This window comes from Pecten maximus, chromosome 9, assembly GCF_902652985.1.
Source record: "Pecten maximus chromosome 9, xPecMax1.1, whole genome shotgun sequence".
NCBI classification, from domain to species: domain Eukaryota; kingdom Metazoa; phylum Mollusca; class Bivalvia; order Pectinida; family Pectinidae; genus Pecten; species Pecten maximus.
In genome coordinates, this window is record NC_047023.1 from 17,369,547 (window position 1) to 17,382,869 (window position 13,323).

Here is a 13,323-nt window from a genome sequence, read left to right on the forward strand (position 1 = left end):
CATGCAAAAATTATACTGTACAAATGTTTAACCAGGGACATATAATTTTCAACATATAACGGGCGGTTCCATCTTACAGATTTTCAATTATAACGGGCCGTATGCATGCATCATCTACTTAATATTCTTTTATAACGTGTCAAATGAAACAAGTATTATCTTATTAATTTTCTATTATAACGGGTCGTATAACAAGTTTCCGTAATTCCGGTCCGGGCTCCGTGCCGGATGTCGTTACTAGGCTCATCTCCACACATGTAAACAAAATGGCGGATTTGAATTTCAGGGACGTGTAAAATCTGCTGAAATAATGCAGGTAATCTTAGACCAATGCATTTATCATTTGTATCATAGTAAGAGAACATATCCATCTACATGTTTGCTTCATGGCGACTGATAGACAGCTGTCTATGACCGACGGCTCGCCCATTTTCGTCAAAACAAATGATGCGGTACATTGTCTTGAAAACACAGGTAACAGTTATTGTGCCGGGCCCCGATAGGGGATTATTTTGGTTACAAGAGGGGTTTGTAATTTATATACATATATTATATATATATATATATATATATTTATATAATACATTTCCTGTGCTGTGTTTAATATTTAAACAACTAGTATTGCAAACCACAGCTTCGATAATAAGCGACTTTAATTTAGGACCGGAAAATGCGTTTATAATGATGCTTCTGATTATGTGATGTTTTAAATCTGACGTCAGTACAAAACACAGTCATTCTTAAAGTTTGATTTTTTTTATCAAATTTCCCGTTATCATAACAGATAATCGGAAGTATATGACAAGTGCAGACAAAGATGCACAAGTAAATTATTTTTGATTTTTGTAAAGTGAATTGGTCATTAAGTTTCTTCTAAAAAGATGTAATACATACAAGTCTACATTTTATGTGTGACTTTGACTTATGATACACCCATGGTTGCTTACAGAATTGTTTGGCATTTATTTAAAATTATACATTTATTCATAACTCGACCTGGAAAAGACAACAATTATAAACTCCAGATGTTAAGATTTTAAGGCTGAACATATAACCATAATGAAATTTTCTAATATTATTTCCTATCGTATAATTCCTTAAGTTCTGGTTTTTACTAGCCTTAACACAGACATATTCAGATTATATATTGAATGATGTTGTGTTGACAAACTAGAAAGTGAAAGTACAGTTTTTGATTGAGCTGATCATGACACCCTGACGAGTTCCTTTTTTGAGAATTGTAAACTTTTTTTTTCAACAATTAAGGAATAATTAAGTTATGTGTATATTATCAATCACTTGTTGGCCTAAGATAGAAGGGCGTGAGGACTTCTACAATGAAGGGGAAACAAGACTACCTGGGGAAAACACATGTAGTTGAGCAGGTGACCCATACAATGTACCTTATCGCCTACATAAAAGTCAAAAGAGTTACCAGTGGAATTACCACAGTGTTGTCCAACCATCCAACAAGTTTATCAATGTAACTACCTGGGTAACAGAAAAAAATAAAATTAGGAAAGGTTTCAGCTTACCGCAACACATACTATAAGACATTTTAGGGAACAAATGTCAGGGGTCTCATATCAGACACTTAAAATGCTGAAAATCTGGTGCTAGGACTTGGGGGAAAAAAAAAAAAAAAAAAAAGACTTGGGGGGGGGGGGGGGGGGGGGGGGGGGGGGGGGTATATTTTTACTTTTCATTTGATGGACTTGAAATATCTTTTGATGTCTATAGTTTTTACACTCATTTAAAGTCTTAATTTACTTTAATACTGAGTAATAAAAATGTATTATTTATTAACAGAGGGTTTGAAAAAAAATTTACATTTTCTTTAGAATTTAATCTATGGTATTGATTGTGTGATGACAAATACAAAAAGGTAAACTTTAATAACTTGACTTTCAATAATATCCAATATTTACAGTTTGTTGACTTTTTTTAGTTTTCTTTATGGGCTATTTCACTTATATTATAGGGATTAAATCCTTGTGGTGAGGTTCAAAATATATTAATCACACCTACATTGATGTACAGTACTGTATATGACTTGCAAGACAAACTTTCATGAAAGTACAGAAAAGTTGAGACTCACTTGTGCGGAATAAAGAATTGAAGTGCAAGTGGAAATAACATGCATATAACTGCCATTTACATGTATTTCAAATGCAGGTCTACAACATCCTTGATTAGTCTACTCGAACAACATTCAGTTTTTCACAAAACACATCTTCAAAATCAAGGAACCATATGTACCATTTGTCTACTGCTGGTATCTTTGTTAGCACATGTACACCTGGACCGAAGGTCCGATGAGCTTATGCCACGGCGTCCGTCCGTCGTCTGTCTGTCAACATTTGCTTCAAATCGCTACTAGTTAAAAAGTTTTTATTGGATTTTGACCAAATTTGGCCAGAAACATCCTTGGCAAAATGGGAACAGATTTTGCATAAATGGTGACTCTGACCCCTGAGGGGCCAAAGGGGCGGGGCTCAATAAGGGAAATAGAGGTATTTCCTTTAAATCGCTACTTGTCATAAAGTTATGAATGGATTTGAACCCAATTTGGTCAGAGATACCTGAGGGGGAAGAGGAACAGATTTTGCATAAATGGTGACTCTCGCCCTAAAGGGGCCAAAGGGGTGGGGCCCAATAGGGGAAATAAATGTAATTCCTTTAAATCGCTACTTGTCATAAAGTTAAGTCAGAATCTATAAACAGTAACTGTAATGTCACATGCTTGTAATTTAGATATGCACTTACCAAAGGGTTTAACATTGCACTACAAATAAACACCCACATTTTTATCCCTCTACTGTTTTTCAAGTAATGTTCAGGTAACATTTATTGTTCTTCAGAACATACGCATGTTGATACAAATATATATATTTTTAGCTCACCTGGTCCGAAGGACATAGCTGGGCTTATGCGATACCGTGGGCCTGTGGGGTCCGTTGTACGCCCGTCGTCCGTTCGTCAACAATTGACTTATTTGACTTCTTCTTGATAACCGCTGATCAGAATTTCACCAAATTTGGTCAGAAGCATCCCTATGTATAAATGATGGGGCTCATATTTGCCAGGTAGCATCACTATGGGGTGGGGATTCAAAATTGTACAAATGATGGGGCCGGCCCCTGGGGACCTCTGCGGTGGGGCCAAATGAGGTCAATCGGGCTATATTGATATTAACGACTTCTTCTCTGAAACCAAGTAATTGATATCGCTCATATTTGCCTGGGAGCATCACAATGTGGTGGGGATTCAAAATTTTACAAATGATTGAGCCAAAAGGGATCAATTTGACTAAATTGACATTTTAAGAATTACAATAAAACCAATGTTCATGTACGTCCATATAAATGCTGATGATATATTGACATAGCAATACCAGTGACAATTAATATACTTAGCATAGATCTTGTTTCATATCTCATGAAACCAGGTGAGTGATACAGGCCCTCTGGACCTCTTGTTTTGATTTGAATGAATTATTGAAATCGATTATAAAATATATATTGTTATCTAAGTTTTACATTGAAGCAGATATAGTGTATGATATATGCTTGATGGTACCAAGCAGTGTGGTATGTTAAACATGGTAAGAGTTAATTGTTGTTTGTCTTTTCGAGAGCAAAATGACTTTTTTCACTATTTGATCACATTAGAAATTATTGTCGGTCCAGCCTGACAGAACACAATTACTTTAGCCAGTGAGACAAATCCAAGCAAGAGGCGGAGTCAGTTAGGAGGTAGACCAGTAACTAACCAACTAGCTGTAGAGAGTATACATGTACACACTGGATATGTATCTGTTAAACACAAATTCACCTAGAATTATTTCTACAATAAATAATTAAAAGTCTAGTGCAGTACATTGATAAACAATGTGTCTGGGTAACCATGAGAAGTGCTTTAGCTCCATCAATTTTGCATTAAAATAGCAGGAGAGGAAAAATACATGGACCATACTCGGGCTCGAACCCTGGACCTTCAAACTCTGGACGGACTCTCCAACTGTTTGAGCTACCTAGCCACCGGCGTTAAGCCTACATGTGTTGTTCCTCTGCAAATTATGATTTTTACCTGGGAGGTCCCAGGTTTCAAATAGAAAGAAGATGCACTGAAATAAATTTAATATAAGAAACTCTGTTACAGTTAAAATACACATTTGGTATAACTGAAATACAAAAACACAATTTGTCTACATTGTTCATGAAGAAATATGGAAACTGTTTGTCAACACCAGAGTACAAGTCAAACCTGCATGTAGATATTAATTTTACAAAAATGAAACTATTCCAAAAAAAGTTCAATAGCTCAATTAATTTAACACTGTGAGGTCATCACTTTTGGTAGCTATCTGGAACAGGCTGCCAGACAACCAATATCTCGGCAAAGACAAAATAATTATCTGTCCTATGCTAATTAGGCCTATATAAACGTCTTCATCTCTCCAAGCGCACAGTCCAGACACGAGCTACCAGCCTTGGCAGGAATGGTATAACATTTGGCGTAAATGATGTTCTATATTCGGCTATCATATGTCGTACGACCCGAGACATCAGAAAAAAATGTCTTTATTTTGTTGTCCGTGTGAAGGGATGTAGTAGAACCAATAACGTCAATACATCAACCAATGTCTCAATATTTATCGACTTCTGATACCTCTCCTGCGACGATCAGCGTGGATGTCATCAGCATAGCCACCACCTCGATTTTCAAGAGCGCAGGCTGTATTACCTGCAATTTTTATTTCATTATTATCCTCAAAGTCCAGCTCAAACCTTCCTATGGTAAATTCGATATGATTGATGTCTTTATTTCAGGTTCCAGACCCTTTTATTTCACCTAATGCAGTGTCGACATGGAGACGCAAACATTCGCCCCATATTGTTTACAAAATTCAAGTTCAATTTACGTACAACCTGTAAAAGCATATCTTCAGAACATTTTTTGATGTGAACTAACCGCGTCGACTCACAAGCAATTTATTGGCGCGTGTCGATTAGAACCCCAGAAATCACAGACATCTGTGGTGCAGTGACATGTATGACGAGTCTGTGGACTGGTAATTGTTTATCCGTATACTAACCCACTAAGAGTTGAGTTTACTATATTATTTAAAGTTTTGCTTCAAGAGAAGACATGACTTGCAACGTAGTACACGGCAGAACAGAAAATTCACAAGGATCTCAATCATTGCAAGATAATTAAAACACAATTACAAAAAAAAAAAAAACTTTCATCATTGCAAGTTTAATAAGTTTTTGTATTAATTAAAATTAGTCAGTGAACTAAATAACATGTTTTTTTTCATTATTAAAATAACAGCTAAAATTATGGTTTTAATAAGTACCTATGCTATGTCAATAAACTATCGATAAGGCCATACCAATTTGATAAATTGTTCTTGGATTTTTACATTTTAAAATTGGAGTGAGCGAGCAAAATTTTTTTTATTTAAACAAAAAATTGAAATCCTAACATTTTGGAGCGAGCACGTAATTTTCACAGACGCAATATTAGAACAATGTCTTTTCCTCTTTAAATACAGCAACAACAAATGTTTAAATCATTCAAACTAGTTATTTGATGTTGTTGAATAATAACTACATATATGGATCTGCTCAGGAGAAAAAGGTGAATAGAAGAACATCAACAACAGAAGTTACAAACAATGTAATGTACATGTAGTAGAAAAGTTGTCAAAAATACCCAAAGTCAATGATTGGTCACTCCATGAATGATGAAATGCTTAAGCTTGAATTCAAAAACTGTATGCAATGCATGTTCTTTTATGGATACCAATAAAAAAAATATCCCAAAGAAATATTTTGGCTAGTCAGTGCATCTATAAAAAATAAAAATCCAAATATCAAGGGATGACCATTACAAAACAAACACATTGCTCAAACAAAATCAACAGTGTTTTATTAAATATTAAGTTTAAACATTGATAGTATTTGAACTTAGATAAAATTAACAAAGGCATCTTTGATTGGCATTTAAAAGTATCAAACAACAGGTCTCAAAATGACTAGAATCTGAAACCAATAAACTACAATATTTTGGAAAGAGAACAAAAACATGGTCCCCTCCCTTATCTCAAACTAATAAACTCCAAAAAATGGTAGCATGGACTATTAAATCTAACAATATTTATTAATGAGAATAAAAGCATGGTCCCAACCATTAGGAAATGAAAACTAAAGTTTACCATTGAAAACCCAATACAGTTTTTGAGGATCGCAAGTTTGGCGGAGGTTAGGATGGAAGAGAAAGCGTTTTTTTGGGATTCCATTAGCACAGAAAATTGCTGACATTTTAACCGTGTCACTGGTAGATTGTGTCTCTTTCTCGTGTTGGGGTTTCACTAAGAATTCAGCAAATCTAATCCCTAAACCTTGACATACCGATATGGACATTTCTGCGGACGAAATGAAGATTTTATTTGCAGGGTGGCGATTGCCCCCGAGATCCGAATTTCTGATAACAAGTACTGTTTCGTTCACCCTATTATACAAATCAAGGAACGATAAATCGCCTTCAAGCTCCATTGCCGTAGTGTCCAATACATTATGACGACATGACTCTGTAATGACAGATACGACAAAATACCCATTTTGACACATTGAAATTGATGTAAATACCTCGTGGTTTCTTCGTGATCTGACAGAAATGTCTATCTCAAACAAACGCTTGAAATATCTGTCTTAACACGTTTAAAGCTTTCGTTTCAAACGCTCAATTGATCCGGAAAGGGACTCTCTAAATTTTAACTTCGCGGAATAAATTTCCGGATTCGTCATTTTTTGTCGACGCGAAAATAGGAGCGGTAAATTTTTAATTTTATTTTAATTTCAATTTTTTAAAACACGAACAAATCAAATTGGTATGGCCTAATGTTATAATTTTTGCGAAGCACCTCTACATAGCTTCACTGACAAAGATCGTAAATACAGGATAGCTTCACTGACAATGATCGTACAGTGCAACTTCCGAAAACCGAACACCTCTCAATCTAATTAAAATTTAGATGGCCATTCTCAGTAGTGAGAATGACCATCTCAATTTTAATTAGGTTGAACACCTCTGAATACCTAGCGAATTGTCATTGTACAGAATTGGTCCTTCTTTATTATAGTAATAAAAACCTGCCAAATACCAATACATTAATATTTTATTTGATTGTCACACATCATTTAAAAATGTACAATGAAGATAATGATAACAGCTTGTTAAAAATGTACAAGATGACTTTTATCTATATACACCATAGCCTACAATGTATGTCGACGTTCTGATTTATCGCAAGATATAAAACTCCAATTTACTGTGATTTACTGTAGCAATATCAGGTACACATATTAAAAAACACTCCCTGTTCAGTCTGGGGTAAGTTTCAAGTGTTGAATTTTGTTTCATACGTAAAAAATTCGAACGTCTATGCTTCATAAAATATATAGATTTAGATTAAAGATATTGAGGATTATATTTTGCAGAATATATACAAACCTGTCTCTGGCATTTAAAGAATAAAAATCGTTACATAGTGTACTAGATTGTTGATTCACATAGGAAATGTATTTCAATTTCAACAGCGTTCATACAAAATGAACATAATCGCTGGTCCTCCGTTAACATCTGTATGTCCGAAGCTTGTTTCCCTGGTTTCGTCGGTTTCTCCATATATTTTTGAACCACGTATATTCATTAGACACGATGAGCGCATTGCTAATGTCAGAGACATGTATATATATATGTTATGCATTTTTACTCTAATTGTAGTGCTACTGTTAAGTATTGTAACATATAAAAGTTACACGCGAGTTTCTTCACACGCGTTACCCACGCATTGCCTCTTCTAGATGATCATGAATGTACTTTATATAAAATCATGTGTGTTTCTAAGTTTTGAAGTCAGGAATACATCCTGAAAATTTCCTTACGCTGTTTTGATAAACAAGATGACCAGCCCGTATCTCCATGAGATCCGATATTTGATGCAGTGCTTCCCTCTGAATTCCGAACACCGGGCCGATTTTGAGTCCGGGACCTGATAATATACCAAAAATTACTTGTGAAAAACCGGCCTTACCTGAGCGATTATGACACGAGGTCAGGCCAGTAAACCTTGAAACAACACCTGGTATTGTGTGAAGCATTATTGTCTCGGAACCTCCGTATACACATGCAGGTGATTTGTACAGGTATCCAATAATGCCCCAAGGGGGCATTATGACGGTAGGTCAATTATATAATCAACACGACAATTAAGAAACAATGCCACGCTTCATTGAAGCGCGTCGATTTTTGCATCTTCTCAAAACAAGTAGAGCTAGAAGCCCGATCGCGAGTTTCGCATCTACTTTAAATGAGGTCCAAAAAGGGGTGTTTTTATATGTTTTTTTTTCTTGTAACACTTGGTTAATGAAAGAACTCTTCAAATAAAGATTCACCGGATGTAACAAAATGCATGTCGATCGTAAAGTGCAGCAGTACATGTAAAAATACTGTTTATAACTGCAGTTATAATCATTTCTTTTTCTTGTATAATCTGCAACATATACATTGATTAACGTTCATAATATTCATATTATTCAGACAAACCAAATTGGCTACTTAGTACGTGCCGGTTTGTAATCGGGTACATTCTAACAAAACATCATCCGAACCAATTATGTCCGCAATTCGACCGGCCATTTTCGATAAAACTTCTCCAAAAAGAACCCTCTGTAAACTGAACAAATATCCATGTCCCGTGCATGTTCGGTTATAGAGGTTCCACTGTATATATCTTTCTCAAGCATTTAATCGTTTGTAATCCATGTGACCATGACTTGTTAAAATACAAGGGAAAGGTTCCAACACTGGTTTTCATACGGGAGAGATTTAGTCTATTTTCGATTATGATGAAACTATATATTATTTTTTTTAATAAATTAAGTGGCCTTCATGACTAAAAGCTGGTTTCGTATAGAATATAATGCATAAGTTTAATGTACGTGTGTATCGTCTCGTCTCATAAACCAGATTATCCAGAACTGTTGGTATGCTTATTTGAATATTAATATGTTAATAAAATGGCACATTTCTTTATAAATAAAGTGTTGTACGTGTTATAAGTAATGCTTAATGTACGTATGTATCGTCTTGTCTCATAAACCAGATTATTCCGAACTGTTGGTATATTTATTTTGAATATTAATATGTGAATAAAATGCCACGTTCTTTTATAAATAAAGTGATGATGTCGAGTTCCTTTTAATAGTAATGAGTAAGAAATGGTAAACACATAACTAATATACATTTATTGGTGATTGACTGATTATTGCCAATGTACAATCAATATGATACATTGTATATATATATTTGCATATTGATGTACATAGTAATGACGGTATAGGTTAAGTCATATGAAATAACAATCTTAAATTCTTACTTTGCGCGTTTTAATCATATAAGGATAAAACCAAACCACATGTGATTGGTCGTAATGATGGGATAAATTAACGTTAATTAGTGGTCTTTGCAACTGTCCAAAGTGGTCGATATACAAAACAGCGGGATGATCATAGACATGCAATTTTTATGAGTCGTGCCCCGACGGGGTCTCAAACTTGTGATCTCGTTATAACCGGAACAAGGACGTTTAGTCCGTTAATCAAACTAATAACACATGCTATGCATTGCACATGGGTTTTTTTTTACGTAATGTATTGTAAAAATTAACTGAATAAAATCGAACGAGCATCGACTTTGTCATCTGTTTATTTCATTTAAAACAAAATATTATCAAGTAATACATGTATATACACTTACATAAAGATATAGTTAAATTGCTTAACATTTACTGGTCCTTTCCAAGAAATCTGGTTATCTGATTGTAGTAAAAGAAAAGAAACAATGAGGAATAGAAAGATGTGTATTATATAGTATTGTGATAAAGCGATTTTATTGTTATTTCATTAGGCCGGTATCAGTCATTTCATGCGCGTATACTGCGAGACGGAACAATTTTTATGCTTTCTATTTCTATCACGCGTTCATTGTTTGCAATTTACATTGTCATTTGAAGACCAATATGAATAATTACAAAGTTTGTACTATCTTGAAAACGACACATTTTATTATATTACCACTTCCGCATTGCCAATGTGCAATCAAACTAATGTGTATATATATAATTGTATATCGATGTACATGAAATATGACGGTATAGGTGAAGTCATACGATTAGATAGTGAAGAGTATACAACAATGATTTTGAGTAATTTCCAGAAGTTCTATAATCATAGCCCAGTTATAATTGTTACTGTGGTGAGGCAGCGTCACTGAAAAGCTGTATATACATGTAGCATCTTACTAATTTTCTATTATAACGAGCCGTATACAACATGTAAACAAAGGACTACAAACGAAAACCCGGCACATGCTGGCTTGTTACGAAAGACTGGATGTTTATTTTATCTTCCGTTCAGTGCGAAGAGATTAACAGCTATTCTACTTACCTGTCGCTACATTGGTCAGTAGTTAAACAAAAGATCGATAATTACGTATATACACGCCAATGGCCAGTTTGACACGCATTACCGTAAGCTTTTCACGGCTCGCTACACACCAGGTAAATTTTTAGACACGACCAACTGGTCGTAATTGTGGGGGTACTTAACGTTAATTAGTGGTCGTTGGGACTTCCCAAGGTGGTCGTAATACGGAATAGCGGGGTAGTTGTAATAGTGAAGCGACCAATACAAAGATATATAGAGAAAATATCGGGACTGAAAAAAAAGTGCCCGTAATAGCGGGGGTGGTCGTAATTTTGAGGTGGTCGTGAGGTGAGGTTTCACTGTATCTATATTATGTCGCTCTGATACATGATCGTATAACCAAATAAAATGAACTTATGTTTAGATAAAACGCTTGATATGCCGCGGAAAGCTACTCATGGCTCGTTGCACACCAGATAAATTTGACCATTTGTGAATGGTCGTAATGATGAGGTAAATTAACGTTAATTAGTTGTCTTTGGGACTGTCCAAAGTGGTCGATATTCAGAATAGCGGGGTGATCATGTAACATTGTTTTTATGAGTCGTGCCCCGACAGGGTCTCAAACGCATGTTTCTTTATACGTAATGTAATGCAAAGAGGAGAAACATTTTGGAATAAAAAGATATGTATTACGGTATGTAGTATTGCGATGCATTGTGATCTGTTTCATTGTTATTTCATTACCGGGTATTAGTCATTTCATGCGCGAATACTGCGAGACGGAACAATTGTTACGCATAGAATTCCATGCATTCTATTTCAATCACGGGTGCATTGTTGTTTGCATTGATAAGACCAATATGAAAAAAACGACTCATTTTTATTACCACTTTACATTGCCAATGTGCAATCAATATGATGTATATATGACAGCATAGGTTTAGTCGTTTGATTAGTATAGTGAAGAGTATACAACAATGATTTTGAGCAATTTAATCATAATCCAGTTATAATTTGTTACCTGTGGTAAGGTAGGTGTCACTGAAAGGTTCGCATGCCGAGATGACCCCTTTCCCCTGGCCGCTGATCTGAGATAGGTCGTCACGCATGACTGCTGTCCAGGTAAAGTAGGAGGCAATGCGTATGGCTGGCTGTGCTGGCGTTGCTGGTCGATAGATTAGCCCGAGGCTAACAAAACTATAAATTGCTCAGTGACTTAAAAACTGAATGGTGGGTCATGAAAACTCTATGGTGTTGCCAAAACTGAACAGTATGCCCAAAACTGAACGGTGGGTCGCGAGAACTGAATGATTTCGTAAGACTGAACACTCGAATTCAAAATTCAGCGGTAGACCTGCAAACAGAACAGCATCCGCGAGGTATACACGGTTCCTTCACGCGAGAACGCTGTCCGTGAAAAATAGATACTTTCTGATTACTGAACGGTGACACTTGAAGAATGATCGCTAGAATATTAAATGAACAGTGTAGCGGGAGGGGTGAACACTGATTTGAAGAATCAACACTAGATTGTCATAAATCAACGATTGTATATAACAGAACGTTTTTTTAACGTAATTGAACGGTCTAGGGCCCTCAGTGTATATTCAGGCATTATGAAATTTATGCACCATTTTTTTTTCTTGAAGATTGCTCATAACAAGGTTTATTTTAAAATCTTAAAATTGACTAATATTCATGAATTAACTAAGTTATAATATTCATGACACATGTATAAAATATTCATGACACCTGTATAATTAATTTTGATTTTCCATAGTTTGTAAGATCTTGAAGATGGTATATATTATTTCATATTATTAATTTTTATTTTGAATACTCACTGAACAGCCTATGTTATGCAACAGAATATGTCATTAAAGCAAATTTTACCTTTGATTTCGCCCTCAGGAAACGCAGAGTTCAAACTATAAATAATTAAATATACCCATAATAAAGCGAATCACCAGCCTGTACCGTCAACTTTGCTGGTTTTGTACATATTTTTGGGGATAAAACATTACTCTCTTGCACTGTTGCTTTAAAACACTGTGCTCAATTTATTACAAAGAGAGCTGAATCGGCAATATGGTTTGTAACTTAACAAGGTCATTTACTTCCGTCGAAAAGAAAAAGTATGTTTTTTTCCGAAGTTATGATCGATGACAGAAAGGCACGAATTTTTTTTGTATAGTTTTAGGAATAAATAGAAAGTGTTAGTTCTTGGAAAATTTCACGTTTTAGATCTTTTTATTCTAGTGATTTTTTTTACACTATATAGTCACCTTAAAGCCAGTGGTCGATAGAGTTAGATTGCCAAATAGACAAGAAAACATTAGAAGATGCTGATTTTGTTGTGTTAAAATGAAATCTGTCTTTATTTTATCAGTGTGTTAATTTAACACTCTAATTCAGACGTCCTGTACACGGGACTGAACAACTGGTAATCCAAATATTCTATGTCTGCTAGCTACACTGTAATTAAGCTGAATCCAATATTCGTCTTGCTTTGTCAGAGCCGAAACAGTGCCAGAGATTCAGTAATTCCAGTCATTACAGCCCACTAGGGAAAGGTCAAACGGTGGTACATGGGTCTATAACCGGAAAAGTGTGAGCAGTGATCCAAATTCTCCCCAGATACAGTTGTAATTTGGTTCATCAAACAATTCCTCTTTTTGTTAAACCTACCATAACAATCTTGTGCAGAATCTGCTTTCCGAGGCAATTTCCGTAACCTGGGACTGACATAAAGTAGGCCTTACTTGTAAATATACTGCAGATCTCTATTATACAAAATATGGAGCCCTATTTCTCTAAACATACC

The 13,323-nt window shown here is 35.2% G+C and overlaps 1 protein-coding gene across 2 annotated transcripts in view; it reads left to right on the forward strand.

Moving 5' to 3' along the window:
• Positions 1-13,323, forward strand: part of LOC117334513 (anoctamin-7-like) — a 54,003-nt gene that overhangs the window by 10,404 nt on the left and 30,276 nt on the right. The gene's annotated exons all lie outside the window — the stretch shown is intronic.